Here is a 5021-nt window from a genome sequence, read left to right as displayed (position 1 = left end):
GTGAGTTAGATAAGAAAGTTACAGGTATGGTGAGCAATGACTGACAAAGGCACGTACTGCGTATTCCTTACAGAAGTGTAAGCAATTTGTTCTAAAAAACACCGGCTAAAGTCCAACATCGTTAGCAATCTTATTACTTAAAAAGAATTAACATCAATAAACTGTAAGGTGCTGGTACATGCGAGTAGATTTGATCTTCTATTAAACAAAAATGCAATTACAGCTCTAAAAAGGTCAACCTAGACTTCTGTAACAGATCTGTTCAGGTCATCGCTGTTTCTCTGACCTTGTGAGTCTTTGGAATTTTAAAAGTGTATTTTGCTTGCCTTTCGTGTGGTCTGTGTACAAGTCACTGTGGCGTATGCGGTCCTACACAGCCTTGCTATAGACGTGACGAGCCTCCGCTATGTTGCAATGGAGAACAGGTTCAGTACGGAGCTGCCGAGAAAATTCAGCTGGAAAGCTCGTTGCAGAAAAGCATCGTTATCTGTGTCCAGCGGCAAAGCGTCCTTCGTGGGTGCCGAAGAATCGATTTCACAGGCTGCGGGTCCAGGCGATTTAGAGTGCTAAAGGTCCCAGCGAAAACGAAACGGCGCTAGTCCTTTTACACGCACGCACGCAACCAAATGCAAAGGACGCCGTAGTCGGCAGGATTTGAACCTGCGCGGGGAGACCCCAACGGATTTCAAGTCCGTCACCTTAACCACTCGGCCACGACTACAGCGAGCGCCGCGGCCGCTGCCTTCTTGCTACAATCGAACAGGGAGTGCGAGGCGGCCGCGGCAGCGGAGGCAACTTTTTTCAAGTTCGCTCTCCGTTTAAGAAACCTTTTACGCCATACGTGCAAGCACACACACACACGGCGTTAAGTCAGAGGACTTAAGGGTGGCTTCAAGTTGGAATGATAAAGTCTCCCCGTTCGGACATGAAAACAGAACGTTCTTAGACAGAAAGCAATCAACAACGGAGACATGTGGACGACGATTTTAGTCACTGCACTTTGAATAGCATTTTTACTCCAGTTACAGGAGATGCACCAATGGCCCTTGACCTACGCTCTTACCAATGCCTTGAACATTCAAACAAAACAGCCCTCAAGTCCTGCGGTTTAATATAACGCTGTTACGTGTCGAGGCAGTATTTGACTCTGTCCTACCGTTGAGACACGGGGCGTATATGGAAACGAACACATGCTACGGATCGTCTCTAATCGGTCCCTACAGCTGGAAGGCTCCTTGAAGCGTGCACCCCCATCATTCATCTTTCCGCATCTGTGAAAGGTAGACTCTTGAGCAATGTTTGAGCCAGCTCTAAGGCAACTAGTGCTATTGGACAGACGCCTCTGGAAGATCCTAAGAGTCTCTTAACACCACTTCCAGCAGCAAGCTTAATTGTTCGCTGGAGGTCTCCCACCCAGGTACTGACCAGGCAAAGAATCACCAGTACATTGAATGAGGAAGTTAATCCTGAAATCCAATTACATATCTCAAGGTAAGACAAATCCATAAGAACATGTCTTAGTATTACTTCGTTTACATTAGTATGGCACTGAGTTGGAGCTCCTCTTTAAGCTGTGGTTTAGTTTTGCATTCATGTGTTTCTAGAGCAGTTATTTATGGGGGTGGGTGGGTCTTTCACAGAGGCTCAGGACAAATCCCCTGCATGAAAGTCTACTGTGTGCGTTCAAACAGGTCAAGAGCCAGGCAGGAGGACAATGGACAGAAGAAGCAACGAACTAAAAATAAAAGAACGAATATGAAAAAGCCACCATCTTTTTCTTTTTGACATTTTCCGACTTTCATGCAAGCCAGGACAAAGTTGCTCGTAGCTACTTGTGGATTCAAATACTCTATCGAGTGCTTTGATGAGTTTTTGCAATTTGATTGTCGTCCTGTCAGCCTGTTTCTGTTTTTTTTTTTTCAATCTAGTGATGGAAAGTAAGAGGGAAATGATGGAGCAATCAATAACCGCTCTGGAAAAATGGCAGAAAGAAATGGTCCGTCACTAAGGACATTTGTGAAGCAGAGGAGTGACATCACCACAAAGGCGACACATTCTGCTGATGGTTTTGGTGAATAATGATTGAGGCGCGTTAAAAGAAAGGTAGCTGTGTCAGCATGCGTAGGCTGCAAAGGATCAAGCAAAGGTTTACTCCATGCTGAAAAGAGAAGAAAAGAAGCACAACGTTTCGACTGTGGAGCCTTCTGCGCCATCTTCTTTAGCGGTGATGATGTTTACATTGGAAAAACGGAGACATGCATCCCTGGGTGGGCTTGAACCACCAACCTTTCGGTTAACAGCCGAACGCGCTAACCGATTGCCACAGAGACTGACGGCCGCTTGTGCTCCCTACATTTGCAGGTTTATGGTCAAAGAAAACAATCACTTGCGCTTCTTGCAGCCGGCAATCTTTTTCCACTGACAACCAAGAAATGGATTTCATCTTTCACAAGCTGTATGGATTTCTTCAAAAACAAGTTATTCCAGAAAGGAAATGAATTCTTGCATTAAACTGAACCAAGCTGTACATGTTTGTCTGAAATGATACATTCGGCACAACAAGACACGGAGAGAGGCACCGCTGGTATTCAGACCCAGGATCGCCTGCTTACTAGGCGGGAAAAGGCGAAGTGCTGCTTCTCCTTTCCTGGTGCTATAAATACGCTAAATCACTTGGCCCTGCTGCCATGGAAATGAGTTCTTCAGATAACCACACATCTTGCGTTCACGCCTCTTGTGCTCTACTTATGCCTTTGAAAACCTAATGAATAAAGCTGAAAGAACCGACACGATATGTAGGTGCTCTTAAAGCACGCAGTAAAGAACTGTTAACAGCAAGGGTTTCAGTGGGTTAACTGAGGAGAAGGCGTGATCGCTAATTGTTGACTTTTTATTTGGTGTTAGAAACACTCTTACTGTGCATGACGTGCAACAAATGTAGCCACAGAAATTGCATCACGCTTTCATGTATGCTATTGCAGACACCAACGTTGCCTAGATAGAAAACCGAAATAGCCGTGGGTTTGCTTGCTGGTCTGAAGGATCTCTCTTCGAATCGCTATCATTTGTCAATGGAAGTAAAAGGCGCTGCACAGAGAGGACCACTGTCGTGAGGCCGGTTAGCTCAGTTGGTTAGAGCATTGTGCTAATAACGCCAAAGTTGCGGGTTCGAGCCCCTTACTGGCCAGGTCCTTTTCTCCTCTCTTACCAAAGCTGTTAGGTTCCTTTCCGTGGTGAGATGGGTTGTCATGCAACGCTGCCACATAGTGCCGACAGACAATTAAATGACAAAAATGAAGAGAGTTAAAGCAGCTGGAGAGGTTATCTTACAACTTTTGAGCTGACACAGTTTTGGAACTGCACTGTACCTATATGGTACGCTGCACTGTACCATATAGGCAGCCAAGAGTCTCCAAAACAAAACAGAATTGACAGTCATATAATGTCCATTAACCCCGGTTTTAAACGCAGCATCATGTCTGCCATCATAAGAATATGAGTCCAATATTTTAGAATATAGTCAGAATGACTTCTAACCTTACCTGTGGTGTCTTTAATCCCTATTGCTCAATGCATGGTGTACGTACTGCATACATGTGTCTTGAGAATGAGGAATGGGCCCCTGAGACAGTCATTTGCCTGTTTCACAAATGATCGTATTTTACTAGAGATTCTGTTTGGGATTCAGATGTGCATTTGGACAGCAATCCCTTTCAAGAAATGATACGTTCTGGATGAGGACAAAGGTGCTGGAACACTGTATTTAGGATGTGTTTGCAGTGATTGTGTGTCTCCTGCTTCAACGCAGTGATATATAGATGTGCTCCTGTAATTTATTGGTACAAGCCCAGGGCAGTAAGCAGTCTGAGGATTTATTTCCAGACGGCATAGAACAGTGAAGCAGTGAAGTAGTGCAACACACTGGATCATTATATTATTAGAATCTATTCTACTTAAATTATTACATTATACACAACTTGAGTTCATTTTAAAAATTAAAAGGTAATGAAAGGAATGCATTTTCATGAGAAAGATAATACCGATATGCATGTGATAATCTTCCTTATATCATGTCGTGCATCATTTGGACACTTTGTGGGCTTGAAATACAAAGAAAATCATGTTCTATGGTACAAGACAAATACAAAACTTAAGCTTTTATTTTAATTAGATTTGTTTATTAAGCATAAGCAATCATTTATTACATTAATATATGTGAAAATGACATTTTAGCACCATAATATTACATACAGGTCTCTAGCTTCAACAGTGATATATATATATATGCTCAGTGATTTATTGGTACATGCCCAGGGCAATAATCAGAATTAGTATTTATTTCCATACGGGCTACAGGTAGTGTTGTGAAATACTTCAACACACTGGATCGCAGATTTAGACCCCCTGCACTCTTACTCCTTAAAAACCAAAGAAATGAAGATATGTAGCAATCACATTGTAACAGGGGTGACAGTGACTTAATGCTTATACTAGTGGACTTCTGGTACCTTTAGGGTACGGTGTTCCCTGAAGGGCTCTCAAACCCCGCATTTCAGATGCCTAGCTGTATCGCTGATGTGTTGCACCTCAGAATCACTTTTAAACCTTACCTCTGGTATCTTTAATCCCTATTGCTCAACGCATGGTGAAAGTATTGCATAAATGTGTCTGAAAATGAGCAATGGGCACCTGAGAGACTCATTTGCCTGTTTCACAAATGATCATATTTGACTAGAGATTCTGTTTGGGATTCAGTTGTGCATTCTGACAGCAATCTCTTTCAAAAAATGATTTTACCTTATCGCGGCTTTGCCCTTCTTGCCTCTTTGGACAATATCTCCATCTTGTGGTCGTTGTTGGTAATGTCTAGACAATATCTCCATCTTGTGGTCGTTGTTGTAAATGTTTTCTTATGCCCTTTTTTTATTTCAATTCTCTATTAGTTGATTCTAGAATCTCTACAATAGAGTTGAAAACATCAGTTTTATAGCAGACAATATGACATTATTTATAGTCCAATT

At 42.7% G+C, this 5021-nt stretch overlaps 1 non-coding gene across 1 annotated transcript; it reads right to left on the bottom strand.

Moving 5' to 3' along the window:
- Nucleotides 1–639: 639 nt before the first annotated feature.
- On the bottom strand, nt 640–721 carry trnas-uga (transfer RNA serine (anticodon UGA)). The gene has a single exon. It is a non-coding gene; the product is annotated as a tRNA-Ser (tRNA).
- Between the last annotated feature and the right edge of the window lie 4300 nt (nt 722–5021).

Source organism: Lepisosteus oculatus, unplaced genomic scaffold (genome assembly GCF_040954835.1).
Source record: "Lepisosteus oculatus isolate fLepOcu1 unplaced genomic scaffold, fLepOcu1.hap2 HAP2_SCAFFOLD_45, whole genome shotgun sequence".
In the NCBI taxonomy this organism is placed as follows: Eukaryota; Metazoa; Chordata; class Actinopteri; order Semionotiformes; family Lepisosteidae; genus Lepisosteus; species Lepisosteus oculatus.
Note: the sequence above shows the minus strand (reverse complement) of the source record. Positions and strands in the feature narration are given on the sequence as shown.